The sequence below is a fragment of the Myotis lucifugus genome, unplaced genomic scaffold (assembly GCF_000147115.1).
Source record: "Myotis lucifugus unplaced genomic scaffold, Myoluc2.0 scaffold_53, whole genome shotgun sequence".
In the NCBI taxonomy this organism is placed as follows: Eukaryota; Metazoa; Chordata; class Mammalia; order Chiroptera; family Vespertilionidae; genus Myotis; species Myotis lucifugus.
In genome coordinates this window covers 2,668,203-2,687,312 of record NW_005871101.1, presented here as the reverse complement: position 1 = coordinate 2,687,312, position 19,110 = coordinate 2,668,203, and positions in this window count along the sequence as shown.

Genomic DNA, 19,110 nt, shown 5'->3' with positions numbered 1-19,110 from the left:
TCCTTTTTTTTTTCTCCCCTTGACCTTCCCTTGGCCTCCCCTAACCCCCAGTGTCTTGTGTCCATTGGTTATGCTTATATGCATGCATACAAGTCCTTCGGTTGATCTCTTACCTACCCCCTCCCAACCCTCCCCGGCCTTCCCACTGTAGTTTGACAGTCTGTTCCATGTTGCTCTGTCTCTGTATCTATTTTTGTTCATCAGTGTATAATGGTCTTAATTATCCATAAATGAGTGAGATCATGTGGTATTTTTCTTTCATTGAGTGTCTTATTTCACTTAGCATAATGTTCTCCAGTTCCATCCATGCTGTTGCAAATGGTAAGAATTCCTTCTTTTTTACATCACTTTTATTACATGTTTTTTAAAAGCAGTTGGTATTACAGCAGATGTATAGTAGTCTAATCTCATTAGTGAAGCTTCATTCTATTTGGTGTGAAAAATGTTTATGTTAATCATACTTACTAAGAATTGGTTCATAAAACAATAATGTTATTTTCCTATTCCAGTCTGCTCACCATACATTTTCTCATTGATGTCACCTGTGTGGAAAAAATGGGAACAACTTGAATATGAAGCATTTCCCCAAAGACAACAAGATAGGATATCTGAACTGCCATTAGCTTACCGTGCTTCTCAGGGACTTTTATTCTCCTTTCAAAACTTGTGGGGCCCTGGGAAGAAGCATTAGAAGTAGGAATGTGTATAATTGCAATGATACAGAAGGGCTAAATTTTGAGAGATAATAGCTTATAAACAATTGGAAGAACAATAGCTATGTTACATTTTGTTAGAATCAATGCCTAACACAGTCAATAATTAACATTAGGTGAATATGAACCCAAAGTCAGTGAAACTTCTAAAAGAGAGTATATGCATCTCTCTAAGAAGTGTCCTTGTGAGAATTTATCCCAGCCAATTATATATTTTATAAGTTGAATAAAGCAGAAGGATTTCTGAAAAAATTGTCACCTAAGGCAGAAGAACAAATTTTCCCTATTAATAAATGTATCTTTACTGCATTTAGATTAGCCTGGACGTTTTTGGCAAGACCTGACATTAATAATGCATAAAACTTTGTCTAATCGCTGGCCGCGAGCTTTTGCTGACAATGAAATCTGTTTAATTACTCCAGCAGCCCCTATGTTGGCTGTGGTGCTGGGGTCATTAGAAAACTCGACCCTGTGGTACTGGGATACAAGAACATCTTCTGCTGATTGAAGCCTGTACCCTGTGGGAATGTTTTAATGTGATCCTTGAAGCATGTCCTAAGAAATGCTGTCAACACATATTCTTCTTTGTCAGGCCTTTCTTTGGTCAGGAATACTCCAGAGCTCTCTCTCTGCCTGTGGTCTACCACATTGTCTCCCATTTGCTTTCAGATCTGGTTTAGCTGTGTTCGATGGAGCAGAGGTCGCTGAATGAGGGGGGCATCATCTACATGGCTCCTCCAGAGAAAATTTCCCATCCGATAAATCGCTAAACCAGCTACCATGTTCCGAAGCACAGACGCCAGCCACGTCCTTGCCACCAGATCGTCCACTTACAGAAAGGCACGGTCTCAACGCAGAGAGCAAAGGGGCATACCCAAAGACCACATGGAAAGCTGCGGTTGATTGCAAAACCCCGGTGTGAAGAATTTCAAATGAAGAAGGAAAGAGTAACAATAAACGGACAAGTTATTCATAATTCACATTATCAAGGGGCTTTTTAAAATAAAGGTGTTTTTTGGAAAATACTATTTAATATAAGCTAAACGACATGGCATATCCTTAAAAATCCACAGCTGTTACATAAAAATAAATGTTGTATGTAATGGGTTGATAAATTAGGGTAAATAGGTACTAACAAATATTAAGAAGTTGCCATATCCAAAGGAGTTGAGATGTTCCCCCGAGATGTGTTGTTGTTTTATGTTTTTAATGCATAGGAATTCACAGGGAATAAGAAATTGCCTTTGTTGTCATCATCTGACCCATTAAAGGTCTTGATGTCATGTTTTTTGTACTTGTTCTAAGAATAGAGAATGTCCCAGTGCACAGAACTAACAGTATCGGTTTTTGCTGTCCAAAATAGCTGGTATGTTGAGTAAATGTAAGGCTTACATTTCTTTGAATGAAGGATAGACCTTTTGAAATGTGATTCTTGGAGGAAATTCTGATTTCATTAAAATTATTATATTTTACAGTCTATGTTAATCCAAGGGAAAACTTTACTTTTTAAAATATATCTTTATTGATTTCAGAGAGGAAGGGAGAGGGAGAGAGAGGTAGAAACATCAATGATGAGAGAGAATCATTGATTGGCTGCCTCTTGCAGGCCCCAGTGGATTGAGCCCACAAACCAGGCATATTTACAAAGGAAATGAGGTTAATTTTTGGACAATATAGCACTATCTCAATCCCTTATCATTGGTTTAAACTTGTCACACAACCAACATATCCCACAACAAATTGATTCTTGTTCACAAATACAGAAATGGTGTGTGTTTAAACAATGTTATAATCACTGACTAGGAAAAATAATATCACATTGAAGCCAATGGACTTCGCCCTTGAAGAAATGTAATGAACTTATCTGTGGAGAAAGGCTCCATGGTGCGTAGTGGTGAAGGGCACAGGACTTTGGAGTAAGACCCATGTAGATTGAATCCACTGCCTAGGTGACCTTGGTTGAGTTTCTTCATAGGGGACTGTTTCTTATCACACAGTAGATTCCTCATGGGGTTGTTTATTAAATAAAAGAATGTATATAAATAGTTTAGCACAAACTTCTACTTAAACTCTATCTCCATTATGGACCCTCTGTTCCTGTAGATATACATGCTTGCAGCGAGAGAGAAATAAAAGGAACACAAAACAGGTAGAAAAATGGAGAAATCAGTGACCTCCGTGATACAATTTGTGGGGTGTGGGAAAGGCTCTCCTAATCAGACACATCACATCAGAGGCCCACAAGTAGTCCGGAAACTATTTAAGCAGTCAGGCCTCTGGCTAATCCCCTTAGGACATGCAAATATCTCTAGAAAGAGATTATTCTATTAACTATTAATATTTAACAGAGCACATTAAACAAATGTTACTGTAATAGCTAGCAGTAGAATTTATCTTACAGAATAGTATCTGGGGAGATACAGAATCCCAAGGTGCCATTTCGCCTATGCAAAGAGTCCTTGGGACACTGCTTAAGTGGGGCAGGAATTAGACGAAGGCAGCAAAACTATTGTGCACAAGAAAAGAACAGGGATTTGTGGGGTGTGGAAGCACACCTCCTCAGAGAAAAGAATAGACTGAAGTGGGGAGAAAGGGCGCTCTGGGTCCTCCACCCAGTGGCAAGAACGGCCAGGGGCTTTGGGGAACAGAAATATCTGAAATTCAATTGTAAGTCATGTGCATGGTTTCATGGCCCCAAGATCAAGGCTTAAGGCAGTGAAGGAAATGGAGTGATGGCCAAGAAGACACATGCCAATCAGGCTGCCAACACAGAGAGGAGGATACGATGCGCAGTGGAGAAACCTTCCAGAAGCAGAAAGGCAGCACCAAAGGGCCTTGGTCTGGAGCGTAGGTTCCCCCAAGAATCCTCAGACACAATAGGAATGGGGTGGGGGCAAGGGATGCCTCCTGTCCCACCACATATGGGAGGAAGGGTTCAGTCCATTGAATTAAGTCTCAAAGGATGGAGTAACCCAGCTGCGTGTTGGTTGCATAGCTCTCTTTCATCCCAGCTCTCAAACAGCTGGGGAAAAGCTCAAAGGACCCACAGAGCCTAGAACCCATGGCTGACGGAAGAAGGGTAATGCAATTTAGAGGAGAAAGCATAGGAGGAATGATACATAACGGGCATCAAATGGGGACACCTTCATAGGAGATAGTTGTTCTGAACAGAGAGGGGTGCCCGTGGCTTGTGCAAGCCCTGCACAGTTAACATTTTAAATATCATTCACCTAAAGTTAAATTTGGTATATGCTATGTGGGTAAGCGATCAAATACCAAAATACCTGTGATAAGTTACTGAAAGTAAAATATTAAATGTGTGGCATGACAAATAAAATGGAAAAAAAACTGGAATTAAATTTTAAAAAAACAACATGAAAATGGCACGTTTTCAGGGGGTGGGGGTGGCTGGGGAGAGGTCAATGGCAGGGGGAGACATATGTATACTATATGTAATACTTTAAACAATAAAGAATTTTTTTAATGGCACGTTTTCTTCCCAGCACTCTGTTTAAAGGAGTTAAATTAAGACATGAAGTGATCATATCAACCTTAATTCTTCTCTGTTATTAATTGAACACCTTTTTGGAAACATGTAGATAAAAGCCCCACCTTGGAGAATTTAAGATAAGAGTGAATGGAAAGGAAGAGAAATCAACAGGCTTTACCAGTTCACACGCAAAACCGTCTTGCTCTGTTTGTTCAAAGCTGCCTACAAATGCATAATATTACATTGAACCTTCGAGGTATCCTGATGTGGGGGAGCTTACAATCATAAGGCTGTTCTTAGGCCCATACTTGTCTTTGTAGGTAGCACGGGCCATAAAACCAGGTGAATGGCAAAGGCTGCTATGAAACAAGATAAACGACAGTTCCATTTGTTACAAAGAAATTCAAGCTGCTTCCTATGATGAAAATACATCTATACTGTAGATATGCCTCAGCTAAGGATCGTTGTCCCTACAGTGCAGTAGTTTACAGACATATTAATGTGATAAAAGAAATGATGAAATTTGGTTCCTTGCCTGAAGGAAGACTAGTGACAAATAGCAAAACCGGCCAGATGTCCAGTGGTCCTAAAAATAGGTACGTTTCTGCTGTGAAACCTATCACTTCATAGGGAATAATGAGAGAAACACAGCCACACTCTATGGAAAAGATCCACCAAGAAATAGCCAAGATAATTTCCTTCATTTGACCATAAACCCATCAAAACTTCATGGAATGTGGTTACTTTATTTATGTAGTAACTGTGTTCAGTCAACCACACATGCCAGAGCCTTCTTAAATAATGGGACAGACACAGACAGACTGCCTTGGGGCCTGTTCTTTAACAGGAATTCAAGTAAATCTCCAGAATTCTAAGGAATTGTCTACTGAACTCAATAGCCACCAACACAGACTGACCTAAATTAGATTATATCTTATTCCTCCTTGGTGTCTCCAAACATTTGCTTTTAAAATTTAGCTACTTAAAGTGAATTACTTTAAAAAAAAAAAAAAAAAGAACCCAGCTCTGGCCAGGTCCTGATATACCAAGGCTGTGGGTTCAGTCCTTGGTCAGGGCACATACAAGAAGCTACTAATGAGCTACTAATGAGTGCATAAATAAGTGCAACAACAAATCTCTCTCTCTCTCCCTCCCTCTCTCTCTCTCTCTCTCTCTCTCTCTCTCTCTCTTCAATATAAAACAATTTTTTAAAAGAACCCAAAAGACTATAGTCAGATTTATTGATTCTGAGAACTTGATCATCAACTACAGAAACAAGGAAACAGTGATTGTTTTACAATTAGATTAATTTATTAATATGTTGTTTATTTAGTTTAGAGAGAGAGAAGGAGAGAGTAAAAGCGAGATAGAAACATTGATGAGAGGGAAACGTCGATTGGCTGCCTCCTAAATGCCTCCTACTGGAGACCAAGCCAAAACCCGGGCATGTACCCTGACCAGAATCTAACAGTGACCTCCTGGTGCATGGGACGATGCTCAACCAACTGAGCCACCTGGGCCGGGCAACAATGATTTTTTTTTTTTAATGAAAATGCCCTATATTAATGTGGGCCATGAATATATTTGAAATCTTGATCAGTCTGATGTCGTGGAAGCTAGAGCTACTTGATACTACAAGGTATAACTCACTTTTTCTTTTTTCTTTGTATTTCCTATGTGGCTTGATGCTCGGTGATGCAGTAGCAGACTCTTGCCTGCTTCCCAGCAGTTCTGTCTGAAAACAGCTGTTTTTCCATCAAGTCCGCCAAAGAGCAAATAATCAGTGGAACTATTTTGACAAAAGAATGATTTGTTTTAAAGTACAAAACCGAAGTTTATAGCCAATAAGCAATCAAATCAGTACCAAATTTACATCGTAAAGATAGATTTTAATGAAGATGGCACTCATGGAAATTCCTGAACGCTGGAGAGTTGTGGTCTGTCAATATGTTTCTCTCATCATAGTGCACAATACTAGACATGAGCATTTTCGAAGGAATAGCTGATGTTAGATATTAAGGGGGATACTACTACATATTATCCTTTTTTTTTTCCAAAAAATAAAGCTCGCTTATTGGTTTATCACAGAAATAAAGCTGTTTCGCCTGTAGAGCAACTACTTTTTTAGACTATCAGCTGTGATTTTTGACATTTTTGAAAGCTTGGGGCTGTTTCTTCAGACACTAGGAATCCTCTTTATAAGAAGTGTAACTGCTCTGGTTGAGAAGAGCAGAAGGATCCCAAATCTGAGTCTAGACCCCATCCCTTTCCCTCCTTGAGAAGGAAACAGTAAACTAGAGCCTTGGGTGCAAAACTGGCATTGTTTTCTTTCTTTCTTTCTTTCTTGTTTTATTTCTCAAAAATAAAAATGTGTGAAGTTTAAAATTTCTAAGCAAAACACACCTTGGAATTAAAAAAAAAAAAAAGTAAAAAAATACCAACAAACCTCTCTGGATATGTAAAAAATCTGAGCATACATTTTAACAGAATTAGCTAACAATTGGTAGCTTAACCTCTCTCATTCTTACCTGAGACTGTCTACCTCTAAGTTCTCTTTGTTCACGGCAGCCAGCAGCCTTTTCTAGAGCCGCCAGCCCCTCTGCCCACAGTGAGAGAAGGCAATTTTCGTCTGCGCATATACTGTTGTACCCCGTCCACCAACATGTTAAAACTAAGGTTGTACTGACATGCAAACTGGTCTGTCTTCAATTTTACAATTTTAAATAGACTGATTTCACTCTACAGGGTGGGAGAAAAAAACCTAAGTCTATAGTTATTACTGTGATTGAGGGTTTTGCTACAGATGAACAGATATTGCCATCTACTGTTGAGAAAAAAGAAAATGGTTAAAGCAAAAGTTTTCAGCCTTCTTAAGGTTTTGACAGATCATAAGTTCAAAATGGAAAAAAATGGCTTTATGAAAGTAGTCAGTTTCTCCTCACTTATACAGATATTTAGTATCCATACAATAGTTTCTTAACTAAAGAGAATAGAAAATATAACAAATCAGGAAATTTTCTTCCCTAAAATCAGAAAAATTGCTATGTGTAATTATTCTTACTTTTGATTCAAGGTTGAAAGCAAATCATTGTTTTATCAGTTACCTTTTGGCCCACCATTTTAGAGACTACAATGAAGAAGAAATATAAATTATCCCTTTATAATTATCTTAATGTCATTTCAAAATTAAACTTAAGCTATAGATTAATTTATTTTCTTTGCTTTCTCACAAATCCACTAGAAATGCATAAAACAAAGTCAGTTTTAATTTTAGATTTAGTTATAAATAAATTTTCTTTCAATAAACAGTGTAGTTAACCTTCTTTGGGCCTCTAATAGGACATAGGTGAGCTCAATTTTAGAGAAAGTCCATGCAGGGCAAAAAGCTATCACAGAGCAGTGCATCTGAGTCAGAGAATCCAGCCACTTTAGAACTCCTGCTAGGAAGGGGAGACACTTTGGTGCCTCCAGATCCATGAACGTGAGGAATGGCCTGTCTTTATCCTGGAGGCTGGTGCTGAGCTGGAGGAAGTGATTTGGTAGCCAAAATCAGTTGTTTTGCACATAAAAAAAGCATTTGCCCCTTTAAAGAATATGTATTTAACTCTGTCAACAGCTCTCTTGCAGTCCAGAGACATGGATGTGAGGTGTGATGTGTGGATGGTGCTGAGCAAGCCCCAAAGTGAACATTTACGAAGAGAAAGGAAAGAGAACTTAAACCAGTGGTTCTCAACCTTCCTAATGCCGTGACCCTTTAATACAGTTCCTCATGTTGTGGTGACCCTCAATTTCACTGTTACAAATTGAACATAATTAAAGCATAGTGATTAATCACAAAAACAAAATGTAATTATATATGTGTTTTACGATGGTCTTAGGCGACCCCTGTGAAAGGGTCGTTCGACCCCCAAAAGGGTCGCGACCCACAGGTTGAGAACCGCTGCCTTAAACACTGCAGTGTGAGGTGTTATCTCATTATAGTTTTGATTTGCATTTCCCTAATAGCTAGTGAAGTTGAACACCTTTTTATTTATCTGTTAGACATTTGTATGTCTTCTTGGGAGTGTTGTCTGTTCAGGTCCTCTACCCATTTTTTACTTGTTGGTTTGGTGTTGCATTTTATGAGTTTTGTATATATTTTGGATATTAATCCTTTGTCAGCGCTGTTGTTTGCAAATATCATTTCCCATTATCTCGGCTGCCTATTTTGTTGTCAGTTTCTTTTGCTATGCAGAAGCTTTTTTAGTTTGATATAGTCCCATTCATTTATCTTTGCCTTTACTTCCCTTGCCTTTGGGGTCAAATTAATAAAATGTTCTCTATGACCAAGGTCCATAAGTTTAGTACCTATGTTTTCTTCTATGTAAATTATTATTTCAGATCTTATATTTAGGTCTTTCCTGGAGGCTAATTCCAGAAGGTCATAAATGCAAGAAGTTCAACAAAATGTTGGTGGACCTTGAGCCTTCAGCAAGGGCTGAAGATACATATTATTGCCTGCTGGAATGGCCGAAAGCATTTCCCCAAACCTGAATTTACATAAATGATTGCTTACTGCCAGACAGCTGAGGGCACTGTAATCTACATGTTATTGGCTCCTGCTGGCCAAACACCTGAACAGCCAAAGGCAGTTCCCCCCAAACTGACAATGCCTACTGTATACTAAACCTTACCTTTGATATGTATATCTACTTTGCTATAGGGCAAAATGTGGGAATAAAAAGAGCCCTGGGTCCGGAGATAGGGAGAATTTAGCTACTACAGCTAAACTTCCTCTGGCTCCCCCATGGATTATAAATTCATATTATATTCCTAGTCTCTTTATTAATTTACGCACAGTGTCTTCTCCAGATTCCTGAACCCTTCTAGATGCCGGGAAAGACCCCCGGCAGGTCTTTGATCCATTTGGAATTAATTTTTGTACATGGGGACAAACTGTAATCTAGTTTCATTCTTTTGCATGTGGCTTTCTAATTTTCCCAGCACCATTTACTAAAGAAGCTTTCTTTTCCCCATTGTGTGTTTTTGGCTCCTTTGTCAAAAATTATTTGCCCATATAGCCCTGACCGGTTTGGCTCAGTGGATAGAGCGTCGGCCTGCAGACTGAAGGGTCCCGGGTTCGATTCCGGTCAGGGGCATGTACGTTGGTTGCGGGCACATCCCCAGTGGGGGGGGTGGGGGGTACAGGAGGCAGCTGATGGATGTTTCTCTCTCATCTGTGTTTCTAACTCTCTCTCCCTCTCCCCTCCTCTCTGTAAAAAATCAATAAAATATATTTTTAAAAAATTATTTGCCCATATACATGTGGTTTTATTGCTGAATTCTGTTCCATTGGTCTGTGTGTCTGTTTTTCTGCCAATACCACGCTGTTTTGATTATCATAGCTCTGTAGTATAATTTAAAGTCAGGTAGTCTGGCTTTGTTCTTTTTTTCCCTTAGGATTGCTTTGGCCATTCAGGGTCTTTTGTGGTTCCATACAGATCTGATGAAATGATTACAGATTCACAAGTTGTAAATATAGTACAGATAGGTGTCCCATTTACCCCTCACCCAGTTTTCCCTAATGGGATTATCTTACACAGCTATAACACAACATCAAAACCAAAAAAATGACATTGATACAATATGTGTGTATGGTTCATTATCATTTTATTAAATGTGATTTGTGTAGCCACTAAGACAATCTAGACATGGAAACAAAGATCTCCCTCATGCTTTATAGATACATCTACCCTCCCCTTCTCTTCACTATCCCTACTCCTGGTAGCCACTAATCTGTTCTTCACCTCCATAATTTTGTCATTTAGAGAATGTTATGTAAATGGAATCATACAGTATAGGACCTTGGGAAACTGGCTTGTTTCACTAAGCATAATGCCTGAGATGCATCCAAGTTGTTACATGTATCAATCGTTTGTTCCTTTTTATTGCTGAGTAGTATTCCATGATATGAGTGTACCAAAGTTTGTTTACCCATTCACCCACTGAAGGACATTTTGGTTGTTTGAAGGTTTTGGCTATTAAAAATAAAGCCGCTGCTCTGGCTGGGTGGCTCAGTTGGTTAGGGCATGGTCCCATATACCAAAAAGGGCTGTGGGGACTAGCCAGTGAGGCTCAGTGGTTGAGCATCAACCTATGAACCACAAGGTCACGTTTCTATTCCCAGTTAGGGAACATTCCTGGATTGCAGGCTCGACCCCCAGTAGGGGGCGTGCACGAGGCAGCTGATCAATGATTCTCTCTCATCATAGATGTTTCTATCTCTCTCCCTCCCCCTTTCTCTCTAAAATCAATTATATATATATATTTTATAAGTACCGCGCGCTAACCGATTGCGCCACTGGAGCTCCAATATATTTTAAAGGGTTGGGTTCAATTCCCTGTCAGGGCACATATGGGAGGCAGCCAATAGATGTTTCTCTCTCACATCAGTGTTTCTCTCTCCCCCTTCCTCTTTCTAAAAATCAATGAAAAACATATCCTCAGGTGAGAAGTTTTTTTTAAATAAAAGTAAAGTTGCGGGGCACACTTATGTACAGGTTGTTGTAAAAACGTAAGCTTCATTTCTCTGGGATAAATGTCCAGGAGTATGATTGCTGGGCCATATGGTAAGTGTATGTTTAGTTTCGGATATGTTTAGAAATTGAATAAGGCTTATATTTCAAGTTAAGTAAGATTTTATTCCTGTTTTGAAAGTAAGAAGCATAGTGATTAGCAGCCTAGGATTTGGAGATAAGTAGACTTGGGTTTGAATCTGGCTCTGCCATCATAAACTCTGAGACTTGGTGAATTAATTAACCCTGCTTTACTTACTTACATGTCACTTTTCCTCACATGTAAATTTCTGTAATCTTTCAATGGCATCAGAATAGCACCAAAATGATAATTTCTTGCTTTTCTTGAATACAGGACAGGTAGGACCCCTAGGTATGAAATGTATAATTATTCCTAGGTATGAGATGTGTAATTATAGTTATCGAGTAAGGAAAAGAGAAGCTGGGCTGAATAGAACTGAGAATGTAAATGATGAGAAGGTTTATACTTAGGTTAAGATGGGCAGGGAGTACACTGGAGGACTCATTGAAGGTTTATAACTGAGCAGCTGAAGGAAAATCTAGAATAAGCCAGTCCTAAAGCTCACACAGGAACAAAAACGGGCAGGGGATGTGTGATTTGACAAAAAGACTCTCTGTCTAGCACAGTTCTGCTTGCTGGTGGTTTTCCAAGCTACAGGTGTTATGAGAGATTCAGGGTGGAAGCAGAGGAAAGATAAGACATTTGTATGATCAAGTCAGCAAATATTATGACTCATGCTCATATGTGGTTTTAAGCTCAAAAATAATGGTTTAACCCCCTTGCTGGTGTGGCTCAGTTGGTTGGGCATTGCCCCATGCTCCAAAAGGTTGCCGGTTCAATTCTGGTCAGGGCACATGCCTGTGTTATGGTGCTCAGTCCCCAGTAGGGGACGTGCAGGAGGCAGCTGACCAATGTTACACTCTCACATCAATGTTTTCCTCTCTCTAAAAATCAATAACTATTCTAAAAAAAAGAAGAAAGAAAGAAAGAAAGAAAGAAAGAAAGAAAGAAAGAAAGAAAGAAGAAAGAAAGAAAGAAAGAAAGAAAGAAAGAAAGAAAGAAAGAAAGAAAGAAAGAAGAAAGAAAGAAAGAAAGAAAGAAAGAAAGAAAGAAAGAAAGAAAGAAAGAAAGAAAGAAAGAGCTGCCCTTGTTGATAAAAACTAATAATAATAATGGTGTATCATGTTGGGTGGGGATGGCATTACAGGTAGGTTTTGTTTGTTTTTTACAGGTGTTTTAAGAGAAGCCAGCTCTAGATGAAAGTCTAGGTAAGCAGGAAAGGTCAAATGAAAGCAGAGGTTTAGACAATGTATGGTCAAGTTCAAGGAGGCCAGCAGAGGCAATAAAAGGCAGAAACATACCCAAGACCAGGCAACCATAGTCAACTATCAGGAGTGCATCAGAATAGATGAAGGAAGTGGAATGAATCTATTTCTGACTCTAGAACATAAACTTTTGTTTTTTATTTGTTTTCTGTTGTGTGCCTTGTGCCTTTGAGCATTAGTTCTAAACAGGAAGAGATCAAAATCTTGCCTATCTTTGATGAGAATAAAGGGTTGAAACTACCTCATGTAAGATTAGTAGAGGTGAATATATTAGGATGTTTTTGTTTGCAAATAACAGTTAAACCCAAGTGAAGGAGCCTCAAACAATGAAGAAAATTATAACCTCATAACTGATTATAAGGACAGGAGATTCCAGAGCAAGTCAAAATAGCAGCACAACAATGTCATAGAGGACTCCATCCATTCCATATTTCCTTCTGCCATCATCTTCACACTTACCCCTTGTGGCCACGAAATGTAGATGGTTGAACAATGTGCTAATCCCAGGATAAATCCAGGAAATTTCTTTTAGACTGAGGTTTAGAATCAGAAAATTTTAAAACTAATCCTGATTCATTAAAGGCTTCAGCTCGTTGAATTCCAATTGATTGAAATTATTCTTTAGATCCTTCTTTGTATTTTATACCTTGCCCAATATTTCTCTCTAGCATCAGGATCAGGCCACTTTCATGGGTTTAGATGAATCTTCTGTATTCTCATTCTCAGGACACGGAGAGGTGGCTCAGACTTTTAAGGAAGGAAGTTGTATACTTAAATTTGCATAGCAGTGCACTTTCACATGGCTTGTCTAATCTAATCCTTATAAATCCTCGTGAGTTAGAAAAAGCAGATATTAATAACCTCATTTTGAGATGAGGAAACAGGCTCAAGTTTAAGTGAATTTCCCAAGGTCACTGAGAAACTACATGGCAAAATTTATTCCCAGATAGCTTATCTCTCAATTCAGTGTTCTTTCTACTTTCAAGGACAATACGTCTGACTTCTCTGGCCCAAGTCCAGATTTCACATGTACAGTCAGTCTCCCAGGACTACAATCATAATTGTTGGAACCCAAGAGTTGGTTTCTATATTAAGAATATACAAGCACTATCATCAAAGCTGTGGGAGGGCCCCCAGGAAGAATCAGGTCAGACACTCAAGCTAATATTCTAAATTTCAGTGCAATGGAAAGATGTCTACCTTTTATCCCCCTCCATTCCACCCCTAAAGAGTGGAAAGGAGAAAAGCTGAGTAAGGGTAGATTGGAAGTTCGGAGACAGCAGTACTTGAGGGAGGGGATCACAGACCTTGCTCACACTCAGTTTTATCCTATGTAAAATTCAGATAATAGTGGCTATAATACACTATTTTTGTACTAGTAAAATAAGATGATCACTTTTAAAATATTCAGCAGAGAGTTATTTGAGTATTAGAAGAATGAAGGACTCCTTGTACATACATGACTTAGGTTCTAACTTCATATGGGGGTGGATGGGGATAAAAGTCCCAAACCCCTAGACCAGCCCCCATTCTTAGATGCTTTCCGGAGTCCCCTTATTAATAGAAACTGCTGTGTGGCTCAAAGGGGTCTATTATGAATATCAAGACATGTTTATCACTTTTATCACTTAGGAAATTCTAAGGGTTTTAGGAGCTCTGTGCCAGAAACAGGGAGGAACACCAAATATCTATTTCTTGTGATAAATAATATCACACTTCTCCAATCCACCAAAACTACTCTAACCAATACACAGGATGACCATGCAATGTACTGTGAAACCAAGATTTTTGAGAATGAAAGAGAACATAATTAATGATTATACTGAAGTGATAGATACAAACAGGGCCCATCCTATATATAAACTGAGACTTATGGCAACTCCATCAATATGTCCACTTGGATGTTTTGAATTTCACTCAACATAAAAACACCAAATCATTGATTTTTCTATAAAATCTGTTCTTCCTCACATTATTAAATCCCATCTATATTCATCTCATTTGCTCAAATCAGAAACTTAGGAATCATGCTCAATTCCACCTTCCCCTCTCTCACATCCATTTCATAAAATCTATATCATAGAACTATCTACAAAGTTTAATCCAAATATATATATACTTCTCTCCTCCATCTACTACCTAAGTCCTTCTCCCCCACTCATTGCACTGTAGCTAATACTCTCTTCACTTCCTTTATACTCTGTAATGTGGACGAAAATGGGGTGCTGTAACAAATCACAAATTCCTAACTGGGCAGGTCATGGTGGCCAGTCACACCCCAGCCATATAACTTTTTAGTGAAAAGTTTATCTTTGTCTTAAGCAATCCCTGTCCATTGTTTCTATGCATCTAGGTTACACACCTTCAAAATGCCTACCCCAACTTCCAACCACCTTCAAGAGAACACATAATCTTGAGAACAGTTCTGTAATCCAATCCCCGCCTTGCTTTCTCCCACCTTCCTGTCATCTTCTTTATGTTCCCTCCTTAATTTCAAATGCTTAAAAGAAACTACAGAACTGTTACTCTGAGGAGCATTTGAGATCTTGTTCCCCGGCACATGTTGTCAGTTTGGCTCAAATAAACTCATAAAATTCTCTATAGGTTTGGACATTCCTTACTTTTGAAAAAATATTTTTTTTTATTGATTCCAAAGAGGAAGGGAGAGGGAGGGAGCAATAGAAATATCAATGATGAGAGAGAACCATTGATTGGCTGCTGCCTCCTGCACACCCCACACTGGGGATCGAGCCTGCAACCCGGGGATGTGCCCTGACCAGGAATAGAACCGTAACTTCCTGTTCATAGGTTGACACTCAACCACTGTGCCACACCAGCTGGGCTGGACATTTCTTACCTTGACTGTAATTATATATTTGCTAGTTCGCATGTCACTTTCTAGTTTACTGACAGAGACCCTGAGGTTTGGGCATCCAGTGCCTGGCATTCCTAGCACCCAGCATAATTGCCATTATGTTATACTCAATTGCCACATACTGTTATACTCAATGAATATTTATTGGATGAATGAATACAAAAAAAAAGAAAAGAAAAAATAAGCAAACATCCTGCAGAACAGCTTTGGGAAACACAGTATAAATAGTGTGAAATTGATAATAAAATAATTGGGCCTTTGTGGCCCTATTAAATACCAGCATCTGAATCTCTGAGACAGCGATCTAACAACCAAGTAAGGTCAGAGGTAATGCTGGGAAAAGGCAAGAATGAAGACAGACATGGAGAAAAGTAGAAAACTGGTGAATTCAAAGCATTTCCTCTATTCCTCTCATTTGCTCTCTGTGTAACTGTTTTCATTCCATTCTTGCACTAGTAGAGAAAATTAACAAACTGGTAAAAACCATCTTCCTGGTGAAGGAGTTAAGGGGACCAAAGTTTTGCCACCCTGAAGCTGCCGTTGGGATATTGAATTTCAGCTGTTTATTAAGACTCAGAAAGAACCTTCAACCCTCCCCATTCCTACCTAAGAGATTCAGATGGAAAGGCCTACTCCAGGAAGAGAATTTTAGGATGTCGCCTTAGCTTAATTTAAATCAACTATGGTAAAAGAGAGGCTTTAGGCAGGGGCCTGTTAGCGCGAAAATCCCTGTGTCCATTGTTTCTGGGTTGCCTAGCAAGAATTTGCCTGTCATATGTGTTCCACTCTCCCTCAACTACCTATAAATACCCCATTCTCACTTCTGAAATCTAAGACTCACGATACCCACTTTTCCCCCTTTGTCCAAAATGTCATATACACCCAATATTGCCTCATTGTCTTTGGGAATTTTCATGCATATGTGAATTCCCATGTGCATGTATCAAAATTTGATTTTCTCCTGTTAATCTGTCTCTGTTAACTTATTTATCAACCCAGCAAGAGCTTAAAAGGTAGCAGTAAAAGCATTAATTTTTTTTAGCCTCCATCAGAACACCTTCTTACTGATAGGAAGGGAGACATGTTAATATGGAAGGAAGGATTCAGCAGCATTACCATCAACAGTACTATTTTTTGCCAGAATCGAGTAGTTGCAATGAATACCAAAGAAAGACTTATCCCATAACAGGAATAACATGTTGGACAGTCATCCAACATCCAAAAGTATTAACTTTTTTAAACATTAACTTTAAGACAAAAATTAAACTACAGAGATTTCTCACTTCAGTATAACATCATTCGTAGAAATCTCTCTGAAATAGCCCTAGCCGGTTTGGCTCAATGGATAGAGCGTTGGCCTGCAGACTGAAGGGTCTGGGTTTCGATTCTGGTCAAGGGCACATGCTAGGGTTGAGGGCTTGATCCCCAGTAGGGGGCATGCAAGAGGCAGCCAATCAATGATTCCCTCTCATCATTGATATTTTTATCTCTCTCTCCTTTCCTCTCTAAAATCAATAAAATAATATTTAAAAAAAGAAAAAGAGAAAAAAATCTCTCTGAAATAAACAACCAAACAAGTAAGGTGAGAGCTAGTGCCGGGAAAAAGGGGAAAAACTGGGAGTGGGAGACGGAGAAGGTAGGAGAACTGCAGTTGCATTATTGTATGCCTCATTGTTGAAAAGCTACACACGGACACAAACACACAGAAGAGAAGTCTTTCACCTCTAAGGATAAACATTCCAAGGAAATGGTTCCAACTTCCTAGCCTTTGGGCTTCTATCCCTGAAAAGCACAAAGCTTTTGTCAAGATTGGTTCTGCCTCAGAGTATCAGCTTCTGTACCTCTCCTATTTGATATTATAAATAACCACAAACTATATCCATGGTGTTTGCAGTTACCAAACATCTCTAACAGGAGAAAACTGACTTGTGACAATCTGAAAGGTGCAAGTCCTGATTTTAGAAATGGCAATGCCACCTATCCTTGTGCCCAGGGCCTGGGAATACAAAGTGGGAAGAGAGGAGATCCCAGAAGTCTCTGAGGCAGGCCTCCCGTGTTGTAGAGAACATTTCCTTCTAGGACAGAAGCCACCTTCACCTCTTCTGGGACAGGGTCACAGTGCGATTACTTGGCAAGATAGCAAACATATTGCCATCATGCCAAACCTCCTGCATTAGTTAAGGTACTTTTGAGTGGAGGCAACAAAAACCCCATCTCCAATTGGCTTAAACAATCAAGGTACTTTATCAGTTCATGTATTAAAAAGTTCAGAGTAGAGAAAGCTTTTGAGTATGGTCTATTGAGGGCTACACCCCTCTTTGTTTCTCTGGATTCTGCCTTTCTTTATGTGTTGACACTGTCCTCAGACTGGCTTCCTTTTTAGTTTATTATAGTAGCAACATTGGCTTCTTGCTTCTTCAGTCCTATTCAAGGAGAGAGACCCTTACCTTCACTCAACCATTAACCTGAAGTGCTAGACTTGTTTCAATTGAATGACCGCAGAACAGGTCATGATGGCAAGGGAGATGGGATTAGAACCATCCTGGAATTGGCAAAGGTCAATCCATCCCACCTACAGTGCACAGCTGCAACTGAATGTAGAAGGGTGTGATGTAGCAGAGGCACCAACATGTCCATATCCAGCCTCTGTATTGATTTCCTTGGTCCCTGTAATATAGAACCACAAAGATGAGAAATAGACTCAGTGTTTTAGCCATTATTTCTCTCTCCCTTTCTCCTCGTCCTCCTCGTCCTCCTCGTCCTCCTCGTCCTCCTCCTCCTCCTCCTCCTCCTCCTCCTCCTCCTCCTCCTCCTCCTCCTTCTTCTCCTGAACTCACTGTCTCTCCCTCCCTCCCTCCTTCCCTCCCTGCCATCTTTACCTCCTGCTTTGTTAAAACTGATTGGCAGTGAAAGCAAGGTAGGAGAGAGAATGAGGAAAGATAAGGCAGAAAAGATACAATGTCATTCATTGTAGGAAGACTCTGGGAGATTCAGTGATTCAATCTACAAGGTCTGCAGCTGTAGCCAGACCTAGTGCTTTAGATAAGCAGATGTATGTGGTGATCAAAATAAAATATTCTATTTGGGTAAATTTTAGAAGAGAATGCAAAATAGGTTGATGACCCAAAATAGGTTGATACAAGTCTAGATAATTATTCAAACCAACTACAGTTGGCCCTCTATATCTATGGGTTTCACATCCATAGATTCAACTGACCCCCAGATAAAAATATATATATATTCAAGCCCTGGACAGTTTTTCTCAGTGGTTAGAGCGTCATCCTGCAGACTGAAGGGTCTCGAGTTCGATTACTGGTCAAGGGCACTACCTTGGTTGCAAATTCAATCCCCAGCCCTGGTGGGGCAAGGGTGGGAGGCAGCTAATCCATGTGTCTTTCTTTTTTTTCTCTTTCTCTTTCTCTTTCTCTTTCTCTTTCTCTTTCTCTTTCTCTTTCTCTTTCTCTTTCTCTTTCTCTTTCTCTTCTCTTTCTCTTTCTCTTTCTCTTTCTCTCTCTCTCTCCCTCTTCTCTCCTTCCCATTCTCTCTAAAAATCAATGGGGGGAAAAATATCCTCTGGTGCATTTTTTAAAAATCTTCAACAATAAAGATAAAATTTTAAATAGCTATTCAAAACAAATTCCAGAAAGTTTCAAAATACAAAACTTGAATTTGCCACATGCCAACCACTATGCTGAATCCACAGGAATGAAGTGATGTAAAGGCATACCCTGCTATAGCTTATATGCAAATACAGGTTATATGTAAATACTACACCATCTATATATATAAAAGCCAAGTGACCAGAATGACAGAATGGACAGAACGGACAGAATGACCGGTCACTATGACACACACTGGGGAGGCCAACCTCCCATGGCCTCTCCCCCTGGCTGGCCCCGCCCCCGATTGGCCCCCCCAAATCAGAGACGGGGCCAGCCAGCCAACTGCCCACAGCCCCTCACCCCCACCAGCGGTCCGATCAGCCCCCATTGGGGCAGGCTGGACAGACCGCACCCATGCACGAATTTGTGCACCAGACTTCTAGTTTTATATAAGGGACTTGAGCATCTCAGGGTTTTGGTATCTGAAGGATACCATATCCCCAAGGAACCAATCCCTCAAAGACATTGA